Below are 17,230 nucleotides of genomic sequence, written 5' to 3' on the forward strand. Positions count from 1 at the left end.
TGCCAAGTGTTGTTGGTTCTGCAATAAACAAGGACATTTTGCAAAGGACAGCAGATCCAAAAGGAAGCAAAGTACTCCTAAGTCTGTTTCTGTTCGTCAATCACAGTCGTCAGCCCAGCAGCCGACATTGTATCATAAAGACAGAAACGAGCCACGAGCCTTTCAGGCTCGGACAACAGATCGTAAAAGAATTAAAGGTGCCAAGTGGAAGTCTTTTATTGTGGAGCATCTCAGCATATTTGCAATGATCAAAGCTTGTTTATTTCTTTTGAAGAGGAAATTGGTAATGTACATTTAGCCAATTCACAAGTCTTGCAGTCGCTTGGCGGGGTACTGTTAAACTTGACTCTTTAAACATTACGATAGCGAACTGCATTTACTGCCCATCAGTAGATAATTTGTCAGTAAGGTGTTTTGCTCGTCAAGGCATAACTGTGCGATTCTTAAAGTCAATGTGTGAGTTTTTCGATGGGAACAAATGTCTATTTGTTCAGAACAAATGTCTATTTGTCTATTAAGCACAGAATGAACTCAGGCTTGCTAGAGAGGTTAAAAGCAACAAAAAAGGCTTTTATGGGTATGTCCGTAGCAAAAGGAAGAACAAAGAAACAGTGGGGTCACTCAGAGGAGAAGATGGTGAAATGCAAATAGGGGACACAGAAAGGGCTGAACTCCTCAATGCCTTCTTTGCCTCAGTCTTCTCCGATAAAGAAAACAATGCCCGACCTGAAGAATTTGGCGCAAATGATTCAGCAGAGGAAACACAGCCCAGAATAACTAAGGAGATAGTACAAGAATACTTGGCTAGTTTAGATGTATTCAAGTCTCCAGGGCCAGATGAACTGCATCCAAGAGTATTAAAAGAACTGGCAGATGTGATCTCAGAACCACTGGCAGTCATCTTTGAGAATTCCTGGAGAACAGGTGAAGTCCCGGCAGACTGGAGGAGGGCAAATGTTGTCCCTATTTTCAAAAAGGGGAAAAGAGAGGACCCAAATAATTACCGCCCAGTCAGTCTGACACCAATACCAGGGAAGATTCTGGAGCAGATCATTAAGCAAACAGTCTGTGAGCACCTAGAAAGGAATGCTGTGATCACCAATAGTCAGCATGGATTTCTGAAAAATAAGTCATGTCAGACTAACCTGATCTCGTTTTTTGACAGAATTACAAGCCTGGTAGATGAAGGGAACGCAGTGGATGTAGCCTACCTTGATTTCAGCAAGGCATTTTACAAGGTGCCCCATGATATTCTTGTAAAGAAGCTGGTAAAATGCGGTCTTGACTATGTAACTGGCTGACTGACCGAACCCAAAGGGTGCTCATCAATGGTTCCTCTTCATCCTGGAGAAGAGTGACTAGTGGGGTGCCACAGGGTTCTGTCTTGGGCCCGGTCTTATTCAACATCTTTATCAACAACTTGGATGATGGACTCAAGGGCATCCTGATCAAATTTGCAGATGACACCAAACTGGGAGAGGTGGCTAACACCCCAGAGGACAGGATCACACTTCAAAACAACCTTGACAGATTAGAGAACTGGGCCAAAACAAACAAGATGAACTTTAACGGGGAGAAATGTGAAGTATTGCACTTGGGCAAAAAAAAATGAGAGGCACAAATACAAGATGGGTGACACCTGGCTTGAGAGCAGTACATGTGAAAAGGATCTAGGAGTCTTGGTTGACCACAAACTTGACATGAGCCAACAGTGTGACGCGGCAGCTAAAAAAGCCAGTGCAATTCTGGGCTGCATCAATAGGAGTATAGCATCTAGATCAAGGGAAGTAATAGTGCCACTGTATTCTGCTCTGGTCAGACCTCACCTGAAGTACTGTGTCCAGTTCTGGGCACCACAGTTCAAGAAGGACACTGACAAACTGGAATGTGTCCAGAGGAGGGCAACCAAAATGGTCAAAGGCCTGGAAACAATGCCTTATGAGGAACGGCTAAGGGAGCTGGGCATGTTTAGCCTGGAGAAGAGGAGGTTAAGGGGTGATATGATAGCCATGTTCAAATATATAAAAGGATATCATATAGAGGAAGGAGAAAGGTTGTTTTCTGCTGCTCCAGAAAAGCGGACATGGAGCAATGGCTCCAAACTACAAGAAAGAAGATTCCACCTAAACATTAGGAAGAACTTCCTGACAGTAAGAGCTGTTCAACAGTGGAATTTGCTGCCAAGGAGTGTGGTGGAGTCTCCTACTTTGGAGGTCTTTAAGCAGAGGCTTGACAACCTGGGTGGGGAATTTGTTTCTGAGGTTTTTGAGAATTTCCTGAAAGCACAGGGGACTACTCATGAGTTATCTTGCCCCAGAAGTCCCTGGCAAAATGGACTTGTTGAAGTTGTGCAGCATGACTTGCAGGCAGGGGTTAAAACTTATCTGCATGATGCTAATCTGCCCAGAGTTTTTTGGGCTGAAGCACTCGACGCTTTTTGCTATGTTAAAAATCGTAGTTATCATTCTGGTTTAGATGTCACCCCTATGAGATGTTGTTTTAAAAAAAGCTCTAATCTGAAATACCTACACATTTGGGGTTCAGATGTAATTATGCATTATCCCACTAAGCAGAAATTGGGTGAGCGTAGTGTTCAGGGAAAATTAATGGGCTACCAGCAGGGGGCGTATAGAATTTACATACCAGCAACTGGCAAATTTCATATTCCCAGAAACATGATACAAACAGTAAATTGTAATGGAGCTGCTGTTTTCCAAGATACTAACAGTATATATAATACTGAGGAAGAAGAAGAAGAAGAAGAAGAAGAAGAAGAAGAAGAAGAAGAAGAAAATGATTCTGAATTAATGGAAGAAGATGAAAAGCCTGTTGAATCTGGTAATTTGTTTGATGATATAAAGTTACAGGCACCTGAGGGGAGGTTAAGTTCTCTTGAGTTTTCTGACTGTGAGCTTAGTCTACAGACATCTCTTCAAACTGACAATAATGATTTACAACCTGAAGCTAGTAGTTTACTTAGTCCCATTAAGTCTGAGGAGTCTGACTCTCCTTCCGGACAACGTTTTGCAGATGAACATTTTAATACTGTGTATGCCAATAAAGTGATTTTTGAGCCAAAAAGCTACAATGATGTTCGGAATTTACCTAAGCACCAAGCTGTAAATTGATATAAAGCTATGAACTCCGAGATAGCTTCTTTAAAAGAGCATAACACTTGGTCTCTTGTATACAAACCCCAGATATGAGACTTGTTGATTCAAAATGGGTTTATAGAGTTAAAATGAATGACAAAAATGAAATTGTAAGGTACACGGCTAGATGAGTTGCTAGGGGTTTTCAACAAATTCCAGGCGAAGATTATGATTTGTGTTATTCACCAAGTGTAAAATATGAAACAGTTAAGCTTTTGTTAAAAGATGCATCACAACGTGGACATTCTGTTTATCACCTAGATATAAAAACTGCATATTTGTTTGCAGATTTAAAAGAACAAATTTTTATGCATGTCCCTGAAGGCATAGACGCCGCTGAAGGTTTGGTATGCAAATTAAATAAATCCCTTTATGGTCTGCACCAAAGTGGAAGGAATTGGCACCAAACTTTAGCAAAACAATTGCTGGATATTGGTTTTTCTCAAGGAAAGGCAGACAATTGTGTGTTTATAAAGGAAAGGGCAAACTCTGTAACAAAAATATGTGCGTATGTAGATGATGTGTTAATTTCTACAAAAACTAAACAGGAAAATGAACAGGTAGTATCACAGTTACGGAACAAATTTGATGTGGTGGAATTAGGCATAGCTAATTTATCCATGCAAATTGAGAAAGGCAAAAATGGATCCTTTCTGGTTCATCAAACTGCAAAAATTGATGATCTTGTTGAAATGTTATGTTTAGAAAATGCGAATGGGAAGGAAATGCCTATGGTGTGTGGTTTCACCTTTACAGCTGAAGATAAGCCATTGCCTAACAAAACTTTGTATTGTTCTGCTATAGGCAAGCTAAATTTCATTCAAAGAATCTCGAGACCAGATATTCTTTGGTCCCCCCAGCAAGCTCTCTGCAGCGTAACTAGTCTGCAAATAGCAACAGGGTGCAGTGGGTGCGGGAGTCATTTTTTCAAAAAACATATTTTTGCCATTTTGTCACCTCCCTCAGTGATGACACCTGGGGCAGACCACACCCACCGCACCCCCTTCTTATGCCACTGGGCAGAGGAGGAATAGTGGAGACCACCTCCCCAGCCTGACCCTTCCAGAGGAACACAGTTTAGATTTACAACATGGGTTTGAGGGAGGTCACAGCTCAGAAGCAGATGAGGGGAAAAGTTGGGAAATAATGGAAGAGGAAGAGGCTGAGCCAGAGCAGCTGGATGACACATGATCACTAGAAAGCATTCCAGACCCACCATCTCCCAGAACCCAGTGAGCCTTGAAAATAGGAGAGCAAAGAGCTCCAAGACAGAGGGGACTTCTTAGCACCCGTAGGAGAGATGTTGAGCTTGATGAATGAGGAAGCGGGCGAGATGGTGGGGTGGAGATTCACTCGGGACAGTGCCATTATCCAAGAGGATGGGTTTTAGAGCCTCACTCTGTAAATACTGAATAAAAACGGACTGTAAGAACATTCCTTGTATTTGTATGTTCCTGGGCAACTGGCCGTGGGAGTTGCTGGTAGCAGCTTGACAGGTAGATGGTACCATGAACAAATTTAACAGACTTGGGGAGGCTGCAGGAGGAGAGGCTGTTTCTCAGATACCCTAGTCCAGAACTATTTAGGGCTTTATAATAGTGTATAATCGTGAATCTAGCCTAGCAGTAAACTGGCAGCCAATGCAATGCTTTCAGCAAAGGAATCACTTGTTGCCAATAGGCTGCCTCAAAGAGCAACCATGCACTTATACTGTCTTGCAGTTTCTGCTCCAAAGTGAAGGGCAGCCTCAGGTAAAGCATGCTGAAGAAATTAAAACTGGAAGTTATCAATCTGTGGCTCACTGTTGCCAACCTATCTCTCTCGAAGAGCAGCCACAGCTGGCATACTAGTCAAAGGTGGCAAAAGGGACTCCTAGACACTGGAGAAAACTGGCAGTGCATCATTCATACATGCATAAGTACTAATTTTGTGTGGCTGGTTCTGAATAATTGGGTCATATTTATAAAGACCGTGGCACAAGGTGAAAATTCTCTGGTGGAAGGGAAACAGCAGAGCAACATTTTGCCACGTGAAGCCACACAGTGACAGGCTACAAATTCATATAAACAAATTAATATTCATTTTCCTAAACATTGCATATTAAACCAGTTACCTCTTGTTTGTGTATGCATAGTAAGAATTGTGTTGCAAATTATACAATATAGTTAACAACTGCCAGCCCTACTGCATCCAGTTTTTGTTTTCATTTCTAGTTTCCATAGCTGCTTACAAAACATGAAAACATATGGGATTCTCTGCAAGATACAAGAAGTGAGATCAGAGTCAGCGCAGCTCACATTCTCTATGTGCACTTGTTTGTAATCTTTGGAGCTGCCTTTGTTTTAAGTTGGGATGCTTAACTTCTGCCTCTCTAGACAGTTCCCATCCTTGCTGACCATTGGCCTTGGGTGGCCATGAGTTCCCCATACCTGCTTAAACTTTCTTTCAAAAAATATTAACTACACCATACCTTGCAATTCCTTACAAGAAACCCTTGAAATGGAGCCAAACAAAAAGCAAAAATAGAGTCAAGGAACATATTACCAACCAGAGTCCTCTTGCTGTGTTCAACAGGAGCAGGATTTTTGAATGAGTTCCACAGCATATAATATCGTCAGCGCCTTCTTAGCAATAAGACTTGACTGGCAGAGCCTTCTATATTTTGCTGGGAACACCCAACTAATACTTGCATCAGAGGTTAAGGAAATAAATGCACATGACAGGTGATGTGTAGTAATGCACTTGGCAACTCACAGTCATGGCAGAGGGAATGCATCCACAAGGCAGCTTTGGAATCTGGGGTCACTCCATTACATGGAGGATAGCGAGCAATGGGATTTTGTGCCTTGAAAACGACATGATGCAAATCTATGCTCCCCCGAATTACTAATATTCTGCACAAATGTGCATAAAGTGTAGAGCCGATGTTTTGGAAATGAATTCTGAAGAGACAACCCATGCCATTAAAGTGATCTGCTTAATAAACAATTTCTTGTCATGCCTCTGCCATTAGCCTTTTAGCAACCCTTAAGTTTTATGCCACAGTTCCTTTGTCATTACCACATGTACACATGTCATTACTACACGTACCACATGTCGGATACATATGCTTCAGCCAGGGGCAAACTTTGGTCTTTTAAATTTCACTGGCACTCTGTGTGAGACCAAAATTTGGTACCCCCTCACCTTCCGTTCTGTGTGTGTGCTACATCATAGTTGTGGCACCCTGCGGCACCCCTCTTGGTTCAGCACCCAGTTTGGGGGGAATTGGTCATGCTTCCCTAAATCTGCCTCTGCTTCAGCCTAAGCTCATGTTTAATGTGCCATATTTATGGTATATTCATGACAGCAGCATCATTTATTTGACAGCCAATTTTCTTTGCAAATCAAATCCCTGCAAGTTAAGTTGAATGCATCATATCTACATCTTCGCACTTTCCGGCACCACCATTGTCACATGTGCGTGCACCCATGTCTGCAGGCATAGCGCTGGTGTCAGGAGTGAACAGTTCATAAATCACACCGTGGAAGTTTGTTAGCAAAACACTCCTCGCAGACTTACTGCAGTATCAAGCCTAATTAACACAGCAACTCATTCCTGGTAGGTCTTGCCTCCATGAAGCAGTTGCTGAGGCTGAAGGTCCCCTCCTCTCCAAGGCTTTACCCAAGCAATCAGAGACTGTATCTACATGGAGCAAATCTCTCCTCCACCCTTTTCATGCCTCTTCTGATTCTGGGAGACTGGGGGGCTTATGCAACAGGAGTAGTGGACACCCATGACTCTTTACCAGTCTCTGCCTCTTGGCCTCCCTCTTCCCTTGCATCAGCTTCTGCCTCTGATTCTGGACTTTTCTCTCCCCAGACTATTCCAGCTCACTAAGCCCTGTTACCCCTTATAACACCACCTCATCCCAGTCTTCTCCCTCTGACCACTCATCGTTGTCCCATCATCCCTCCTTTCTTTTCTTGGTGGTTCCCCAGCTGGTTCCTCCCACCATTCTTCTGTATCTCACCAATCTGGGACAGCTGGCCAGGTAAGGAGTTAGCTCAAATACTTCGGTTACTCCAACGGTGCAGAGGCAGCAAGGCTATTTTTTCCCCGTTGCTAATTTCACACCATGTAACATTCCACAATTATAAACAAGAACACTGTTGTACATGCACAGTACTGCAAAGATTACTCTCTGTGCTCCCTTTCTGACCTCTTAACAGTCATTACATATCACTTAAGGCCTTTCCCCATTCATGAACTCTTGTAAAACCTGTCCTAACTGGTTTCTGAAACAGGGTGTTTTAGTAAAATGAAGATCTCTGTGTGTTTGTATATGAATGTCATGCAAAAGAATCTCATCCTAGATTGGCGCCCGCCCTGTGGAATGCCCTCCCATCAGATGTCAAGGAAATAAACAACTATCTGACTTTTAGAAGACATCTGAAGGCAGCCCTGTTCAGGGAAGTTTCTAATGTTTTATGGTTTTTGTGTTTTTAATATCCTGTTGGAAGCCGCCCAGAGTGGCTGGGAAAACCTAGCCAGATGGGCGGGGTATAAATTATTATTATTATTAGTGAGCAGCACAATCACTTTTGGATGGAGTTCCTCCAGGATCCATTTCCAAGTCCTTTCTATTTCTATATTGATTACTTCAACACATCTGATGGTTTTCATTTCAACACCACTCATATATTGGTAACACCCAGCTTTACCAAAACATCCCTTCTCCATTCTGTCCTGTGGCGCCTGCTGCTTGCAGCAACATTACTGCTTGGATGTTTCACCGGGTTGCACAGGTGAGCCTGGTCATTTACTACTTAAACGACAGAAACCTGTTCCTCCCTTCTCCTGCCATGCCTCAGGGTTCTATCTTGAATGCTACCACTAAAATCACCAGCGTCTGAGCATGTGAGAGCCATCCTTAGATTCATATCAGAGCTTCCTGTTTGCTCATACACCTTAGCCCTTTTCAGTCATTCCTCCTGCACGTGTGAGTCAAAAGTGCATGTTTCGACCCTGCCCCCAACATTGCCACAAGACCATAATAATAACCGTAAGGTAAAGGTAAAGGGACCCCTGACCATTAGGTCCAGTCGTGGCCGACTCTGGGGTTGTGGCGCTCATCTCGCTTTATTGGCCGAGGGAGCCGGCATACAGCTTCCAGGTCATGTGGCCAGCATGACTAAGCCGCTTCTGGAGAACCAAAGCAGCGCACAGAAACGCCGTTTACCTGGCGGGAGCCAGAGCGGTACCTATTTATCTACTTGCACTTTGACATGCTTTCGAACTGCTAGGTTGGCAGGAGCAGGGACCAAGCAACAGGAGCTCACCCCGTCGCGGGGATTTGAACCGCCACCTTCTGATTGGCAAGTCCTAGGCTCTGTGGTTTAACCCAGAGTACCACCCACGTCCCAATAATAACCATGCTGACCAGCAAAACTTAACTGTCACCATCCAGTAAGCAGGAACTAGGCCTCACACATAACAATAAAATCTCTATCAAGCTGCATTTATTATCCTTGAAGTACAAAGATAAAGATGTGGTCTTCCCCAAATGAAGGTTGTGTATTCTTTACTTCAAACATACCTTACAAAACTGAATAGTAAACCAGAAGAAACAGACATTATCAGGGTCAACAAACAAGTCCTTTTCACCATGCCATATAATTGTTGGTATGCACATTTTTTCTATGTCATATGAGGGAGTCTAAGTCTTAAAAAAGGAAAAGGAAGTGGAGCATTTCCAAAGCAGACCCACTGAAATGAGTGACGATGGCTAAGTTAGGGGCATTCAATGGTCTACTGCGAGCAAAATTTACTTGACTACAACCCCACGGAGAAATAGCATGGCCAGAACACTTTGGGCACATGAAGAGGGAAGATGCCCCACATTATTAGTAAAAAATATCTGAAGCAGTGGAAATATTTGCATGGTGGGTGACCTCACATGTGCTGTGCATTTCTGTACACCATGTCCTTGGTTTGCTGCAGGCACAGGCACTTTGATTTCAGTCGTACCTTGACTATGCAGTCGTACCTTGGCTTTCGAACAGCTTAGCTCATGAACAACTTGGAAATCGAACACCGCAAACCTGGATGTAGATGTTCCAGTTAGCAAACTTTGCCTCGGAAGCCGAACATCTGGTGTGGTTTCCTGCAGCCAATCGGAAGCCGCACCTTGGTATCTGAACATTTTGGAAGTCGAACGGACTTCCAGAACACATTCTGTTCAAAAACCAAGGTAGGACTATAGTTCAGTGGTAGAGCACTTATTTTGAGGGCAGAGAGTCCCAGGTTCAGCCCATCAGGAGGAGACAGGACTAACATTGGTTAAGAAAGTGAAATACTTAGGGGTTAACATGACTGCCAAAAATGTGAATTTATTTAAGGATAATTATGAAAAATGTTGGATTGAAGTGAAAAAGGATTTAGAAATATGGACAAATTTGAAGTTATCATTGTTAGGTCGAATTGCTGTGATAAAAATGAATGTATTGCCAAGGATGTTGTTTTTATTTCAAACATTGCAAATTTTGGATTAGATGGATTGTTTCAAGAAGTGGCAGAAAGATATTTCCAGATTTGTTTGGCAGGGCAAGAAGCCTAGAATAAAATTTAAGATATTAACTGATGCTAAAGAAAGAGGTGGATTTGCCCTTCCAGACCTTAAACTTTATTATGAATCAGCTGCTTTTTGCTGGCTGAGAGAATGGCTGCTTCTTGAAAACACTGACGTGTTGGATCTAGAAGGTTTCAATAATGCATTTGGCTGGCATGCATATTTGTGGTACGATAAGGTAAAAGCACATAAAGCGTTTAAAAATCATATTGTTAGAAAAGCATTGTTTAATGTATGGATAAGATATAAGGATTTGTTAGAAAAGAAAACCCCAAGATGGTTGTCACCAATGGAAGCGAAGGCACAGAAAAAACTCAATATGGAGGCCAAATGGCCGAAATATTGGGAAATTTTGGAACAAGATGGAGACAGAATAAAATTGCAGAGCTTTGAAAAATTGAAAAATAAAGTGCGAGATTGGCTCCATTATTACCAAATAATGGAGGCATACAATTTGGCCAAAAAAGTTGGTTTCCAGGTGGAAAAATCAAAATTGGAAACAGAATTGTTAGATCAAAAAATCAAGAATTTGTCAAGAATGTATAACTTGCTGTTGAAATGGAATACTCAGGATGAAATGGTGAAATCAGCTATGATTAAATGGGCACAAGATGTTGGACATAACATAATGATGGCTGACTGGGAACAGTTATGGACCACAGGTATGAAATTCACGGCATGTAATGCCCTAAGAGAAAATTTAATGAAAATGATTTATAGGTGGTACATGAAACCAGTCAGGCTTGCAAAAATTTACCATTTGCCCGACAATAAATGTTGGAAATGTAATGAGACTGAAGGTACATTCTTTCACCTTTGGTGGACATGCCCAAGGATTAAGACATTCTGGGAGATGATTTATAACGAAATGAAAAAGGTATTCAATTATACCTTCCTGAAGAAACCAGAGGCCTTTCTCCTGGGCATGGTTGGCCAATTGGTGCCAAAGAAGGATAGAACTTTTTTTAAGTATGCAACAACAGCAGCAAGAATACTCATCGCGAAGTATTGGAAGACGCAAGATTTACCCACCCGGGAAGAATGGAAGATGAAGTTGATGGACTATATGGAACTGGCAGAAATGACTGGCAGAATCCGAGAGCAGGGAGAAGAGTCGGTGGAAGAAGACTGGAAAAAGTTTAAAGACTATTTACAGATTTACTGTAAAATTAATGAATGTTAGAAGATTGTTGGAATGAAGTTATATGGCTTTAGTAGAAATGTTATAAGGAATTAAGTATAAATAGATTAATAGAATATTAAAGGAAAAAATAAGGTTAGAATGTGTTAAGATAATTATAGGATAGAAAACAGAGGAAGATGGAAAGGAATTGCTGAAACAATTAACAGAAGTGGAATACAAAAAGGGAGGTGTGAGGAGGTCGTTGAAATAAGTGAATGAAAGATAAGATATTGATGTGTTTTAAACTGTTTTTGTTTTGTTTTGTTAGTTTAATGTGTTAGTGTTATGTGTTAGTGTTAGTGTTATGTAGTGTTTTTGCATTGTATTGTATTGTCCATTTTTTTTGTAGTGTTTAAATTGTTGGAAAAGCAATAAATATTATTTTTTTTAAGAAGAGAGAGTCTCGGGTTCAGCCCTTAACCCTGATCGGTAAGACTGGGCCCAAAAAAGTCCCCTATTTCTGCTAGTCAACCTTTCAGACTCAGGACCCATTTGTAACCCAAACATGAATTTGAGGACTCATTTCTTTAACCCTATATCAGCATGGTGGTAGTGTTCCCCTTGCGACCTACCTTGGACCAGGCCACCAGTTGAAGACCAGGGGTGCAGACAATACTGAGCTAGGGGTGAGTTAATTTGGTTTCTCTCAGTTTCTCATTTTTTCAAACTTCAGTTCAGTTCTCCACATTTCCACATCTGGTTTTGATTTTTTTTAAAGGCGCTTTTTGAAAATTCACCAGCATCTTAGTGCTCATTTCTCCCAATGTATGCTTTATAAAGGTAAAGGTAAAGGTACCCCTGCCCGAACGGGCCAGTCTTGACAGACTGTGGGGTTTGTGCGTCCATCTCACATCTATTGGCCGGGGGCCAGCGCTGTCCGGGGACACTTCCGGGTCACGTGGCCAGCGTGACATCGCTGCTCTGGCGAGCCAGAGCCGCACACGGAACGCCGTTTACCTTCCCGCTGGTAAGCGGTACCTATTTATCTACTTGCACCCGGGGGTGCTTTCGAACTGCTAGGTGGGCAGGCGCTGGGACCGAGCAGCGGGAGCGCACCCCGCCGCGGGGATTCGAACCGCCGACCTTTCGATCGGCAAGCCCTAGGCGTTGAGGCTTTAGCCCCCGTATGCTTTATACAGTGTAATATAACATTTTTGCAAAGTAATTTCTCCTAATAGAATGTGCTTGTACACTATTTTCACTAACAGATGCATTATTTTTTTTACACATTACTTGGCTGGATTAATGTGCAAATTGGAATTTAGCTACCTGTCAGCTTTTAAAATGACACCCCCCTTGTTCTCTCGTAATGGCAATAGCACCCACTTGATGTTCTTCTTCTTTTCTTATGTTTCTGGAAACCCCAAGGCACCTTCTTCTGTAAGCATGGAATGGAGGGGGAGTGGCCTACCATGCATCTAACCACTGTTATTTTTAAGAAAATAAGAAGAGCCTTGCTGGACTCAGCCAAGGGCACATCTAGTTCAGAAGTAGAGAGTGACAAAGAAACAGATGGAAGTTACCGTATTTTAAATAAAATAACAATGAGCTGTATTTCAAAATCTGCATCTCCTACTTCTTGGTCCCGTTTTTTTCTTCTTCTTCTTCAGAATATACAGCCCATGAGTCACGCTGGCAAACACGATCATCTGCCAGATTTTCATTCTATGTTGAAAACGTGTCTCTCTTTTTGGCTATATAAACCTATACAACACAATTATTTTTACTTACCGTATTTTTTGCACCATAACACTCACTTTTTTCCTCCTAAAAAGTAAGGGGAAATGTCTGTGCATGTTATGGAGGGAATGCCTACGGGTGGCATGCCTACGGATTTTCCTCCTCTAAAAACTACGTGCGTGTTATGGTCGGGTGCGTGTTATAGAGCGAAAAATCTTGCTACCTAACTCAGTTATGCTCCAGGCTTATCAAATTTATTTATTCATTATGCAGAAGTTCCTCGTTTCAGATGGTGGTAATCATCTGGGAAACAATCACTGGTTATATAACACTCTCTCTCTCTCTCTCTCTCTCTCTCTATATATATATATATATGCCTTGATTTGGTGTAATATTTATTCCTCTGGGGGATTTGAGTGAATTAATTATTTTTGTTAGAGGACAGCTGTTCCCCCCCCTTGAAAACACTATACAAATATTTATCATCATCATTTCTATATTCTGTATTGTTTTTAACACTTGATTGGAAGCCGCCCAGAGTGGCTGGCGGAACTCAGCCAGATGGGCGGGGTATAAAGAATAAATTATTATTATTATTATTATTATTATTATTATTATTATTATTATTATTTCTACAGATGTGCATACTAAGCCCATGGGCATAGCCAGGATTTATGTTGCAGGGGCAGAACCTCAGTTAGTTAAGTATTTTGTATTGGTTTACTTGATTTGGGTGGCAGCTACCCCCCTGCCCCCCAGCTGTGCCCATGACTAAGCCCCAATTTAGCAAGGGTAGTTTTTGCACACAGAAATTGACCCCTGTGCATGGATCCATCGAGCTTTCATGAGTGTACGTGTGGTACTACTGGGCACACATGAGCAGAGACACATATCAACAGAGACAGTCAGTGCCAATCAGATGTGAGCAGGGCGGTACTGATTTGTGACACATCCTCAGCTCAAAGGAGATAAACAATCACCTTACGCAACCTTTCTCAACCTGTGTGTCCCCAGATGTTGTTGAACTACAACTCCCATCACCCCTAGCTAGCAAGGCCAGAGCTCAGGGATGATGGGAGTTGTATTCCAACAACATCTGGGGTCCCACAGGTTGAGAACCGCAGCCTTAAAGTGACAAGTTTGTTTTGTGGTAGTTCTTCACTGACCCAGTTCTTCTTCACTATCATAAAGGCAATGAGCAAGTAACAAGCAATAACCAAATTTTCACAAGTTTAATTGTAAGCAAAGTAAGAAAGGCAGTAGCTGCTGCCATTTTACAGAAGATCCAGTGCTAAAACACAGCAGACATAATTTCTTTCGTTGTTGCAGCACTGTAATAGTGGGGGGAAACTGTTGAATTTCAGCCTAGCACAAAGTAGGTAATGACACAAGATAATGCTTTAGTTGATATTCCCAACATTGCAGGAGGTTTGGACCAGGTTCTCTTCCAACTCTACAATTCTATGATTCTGATATCAAGAAACAAATATGGAGTGATGAAATCAGACCCAAAGCCATCATCCATCACCATCAACAACAACAAAAGGAATCAACCATTGATGGTTAAGTTTTGAAATGCTGAGGAAACATTGAGTAAACTCTACCTAGCCGCAGTGGGCTACTGATTTTACATAAGAAAAATAAGGAGAGATTATGAAAAATGCATCTGCCTGACTGTGGGAAAAACAATAGGTAAAAAAACCTATCAGACAAAAACAGAATAGATACCAATTCCATCCTGTTTCCCTCAGTAGGTCTACTGCCACCTGGTGACCAATTACACCATCTACACAGAAAAGAAATTAATTAAATAGTAAAACAATACTGAGGTGTGATAGACTGACAGCCAAAAAAGGGGCTTCATTAAATTGACTACTTATCACCACTGGGTGCATATTTTGTACTGTATTGCCAACTGGTGCAACAATCATGAGTTGGAGAATCACGTTCTCTTGTATTGTAGACTCATACATTCGGAAATAAAGGTGGATCTGCCCAGGGCATTTGTGTGTGTGTACTGGGTCTGCCCAGTCTCTGCTACCACTGGAGCGACACCAGCCGCGAGTGCCAAGGCTGTTGCACCCTCCTCGCCCACCCACCCCCGATCTCGACCTTGCAAGGCTGCTTGGGGAGAGGTGGTGAGGGAACCCAGCAGCCATGCACCCCTCGATCCCAGCCTCGCCCAAACAATTTAGAGAATTAGGATTCTATTCAATATGAGAATACAGTAGCTAAACAACAAGCCCTAAATCCAGAGTACATTTCAGTTTGCAGTTAATTTTTTTATTGCATTTTACAGGGGGCAGGGAAATCTCAGATAGGAGGTTCCATGATTCATTGCAGAGCAGAAGCAAATTTATTTTATAAAGCATCATCACACAATATAAAATAAAATGCATATTATAATAAGTAGTACTAGAGGCTATATCCCTACTTGATGTTACACTTTTACCGTCAAGTTTCTTATGCATTTTTCTTCTTCATATCTTTTTGTTATTGTAAGCCAGCTTCAATATTCTATGTGACAGAAAGGAAGAATATAAATACAGAAATCAATCGATGTAAGATTCCTTTAAAATAAATGTGCACAATAATATCAGATATATAGTTTGCCCCTCATATTAAAACTTTATTTGTACTTTTGCATCAGACAGAGCACATCCTTATACAACCTCTCTGGTGCATCAAGACCCCAGATAAAATCCACATGCTGCCAATCAGGAATATGCTTGTAGAAAACTAAATTAGTGATTCGAGGAAGCAACATTTCAACATTTATTTTGCTTGCAATAGCGTCACGTCCAGCACTCCACACAGCTGTTGGCACAATAGAATCCTCTACTTTATAAAATGGGGGTGAACTCTGTTGATGAAGAGATCAGAAATATGAAAATGAGGTTCACATTTACATTTCTTCTCATTGTTAAGATGACTTTTGGATCTTCAGATGTATTGGATGTCTAACATCTGTCCCTTGAAAATCATTCTTTATCTGTCTATTCAGAATCAAATTCCCTACACTGGACCAGTAAGAATAGCAAAATGTATTAAAGGGGAATCTCCACTTACATAGGGGTTCCTTTCCTGACCACCACAGGTGTCACTGGAACACACACTAGTCTGTTCTGCCCCATTCCACCTGCACCACATCCCACCCTGCTGCCAATCTAGATAGACAATGTTGAACGAGATGGACCAATTATCTGACGAAATATGGCATCTTTCTAAGTTCCCCCTTGTTAAATGGCTGCATTTTCATAGACAAACCTATAATTTGAACCAGTTCTGTGTCTTTGATGTTATCAGTTATGCAAGAACTCAGAAATCACAACACTGTTCACGCTGAATGTTTAACCTGCAAGCCAAATCACTCATTAGAATCCAAATCACTTACCATGTTGTAGATAGCCCCGTTCTTTGGTCCATAATCAAAATATTTAAATTGGTTTGATTTAGCAACCTAAAAAGATGAAAAAGACTTATGCACAATTTGAAATTTGGTGCATGCTCAAAATATGAAATCTTCTGAAAGATGGATAGTCGAAAGAAAATTCAAAATGTAGGGATCTTGGTTTTCAGAATCTCCACCTAACCACCCTGGCCAATAAAAGGACCAAAAGCTCTGGTTAAAACAGTGGTGTCTCTAGAAAGTCAGGTAAAGGTAAAGGGACCCCTGACCATTAGGTCCAGTCGTGGCCGACTCTGGGGTTGCGGCACTCATCTCGCTCTATAGGCTGAGGGAGCCGGCGTACAGCTTCCGGGTCATGTGGCCAGCATGACTAAGCCGCTTCTGGTGAACCAGAGCAGCGTACAGAAACGCCGTTTACTTTCCCGACGGAGTAGTACCTATTTATCTATTTGCACTTTGATGTGCTTTCGAACTGCTAGGTTGGCAGGAGCAGGGACCAAGCAATGGGAGCTCACCTCGTCGCGGGGATTCGAACTGCCAGCCTTCTGATTGGCAAGTCCTAGGCTTTGTGGTTTAACCCACAGCGCCACCCGCATCCCTCCAGAAAGTCAGGTAGAATATTATTAATGTATGTATCAACCTCGTTTGTGAGAAAACTCCAGGAGATACTACAGTCTGAAACCCTGGAAAGCTGCTGTCAGTCAGGGTAGACAATTTTGAACTGAAAGGACCAATGGTTCAATTCAGTATAGGGGAGCTTCCTGTATTCTTCCTGTGAGATCCTAACAGGAAGTATTCTAGAAGTATCTAGAATATAATTTCAGGGGTGGGGAGTAATTTTGAAAATGATACTTTCATAAAACGAAATGGGAACCTTATTCCAAAAACAAGAATATGTGAAACTGAACATTCAGGTAAATATGTTCAACTTTTGACTTCTGAATTTTGAAATGCTGAGAAGGTTTTTTATTATACTGTACCTGACCCCAATGTACCACTGTTTTTACAGAAGTATAATCGGGGGAAATTCCAAGATACACATCTGCTTGACTCTGGAAGAATGATAGGAAAGAAAATGTTTTTTAAAATCACATTCTTGAAGAGTTTTCAAGGAACACCTGCATTCACAAGATCATGGCAGTACAGCAATAAAATGCTACACAAGGAAGCAGGTTTCTGATGAAGAGGTGTCTGG

The 17,230-nt window shown here is 41.8% G+C and overlaps 1 protein-coding gene and 1 long non-coding RNA gene across 2 annotated transcripts in view; both read right to left on the reverse strand.

Moving 5' to 3' along the window:
• LOC309532946 (uncharacterized protein) overlaps positions 1 to 5,859 on the reverse strand; it is a 52,754-nt gene extending 46,895 nt beyond the window's left edge. Inside the window, exon 1 of the mRNA XM_082223734.1 lies at positions 5,725 to 5,859. The gene's annotated coding sequence lies outside the window, so the exon portion shown is untranslated. The remainder of the gene's footprint in view (positions 1 to 5,724) is intronic.
• A 9,123-nt stretch (positions 5,860 to 14,982) lies between these two features.
• Positions 14,983 to 17,151, reverse strand: LOC309532210. Its single transcript, XR_014219654.1, has 3 exons — positions 17,016 to 17,151; positions 16,021 to 16,086; positions 14,983 to 15,489 (listed from the first exon to the last, which is right to left on the reverse strand). It is a non-coding gene; the product is annotated as an uncharacterized lncRNA (long non-coding RNA).
• Positions 17,152 to 17,230: the final 79 nt, after the last annotated feature.

The sequence above is a fragment of the Podarcis vaucheri genome (genome assembly GCF_965113315.1).
Source record: "Podarcis vaucheri genome assembly, chromosome: 5".
NCBI lineage: Eukaryota > Metazoa > Chordata > Lepidosauria > Squamata > Lacertidae > Podarcis > Podarcis vaucheri.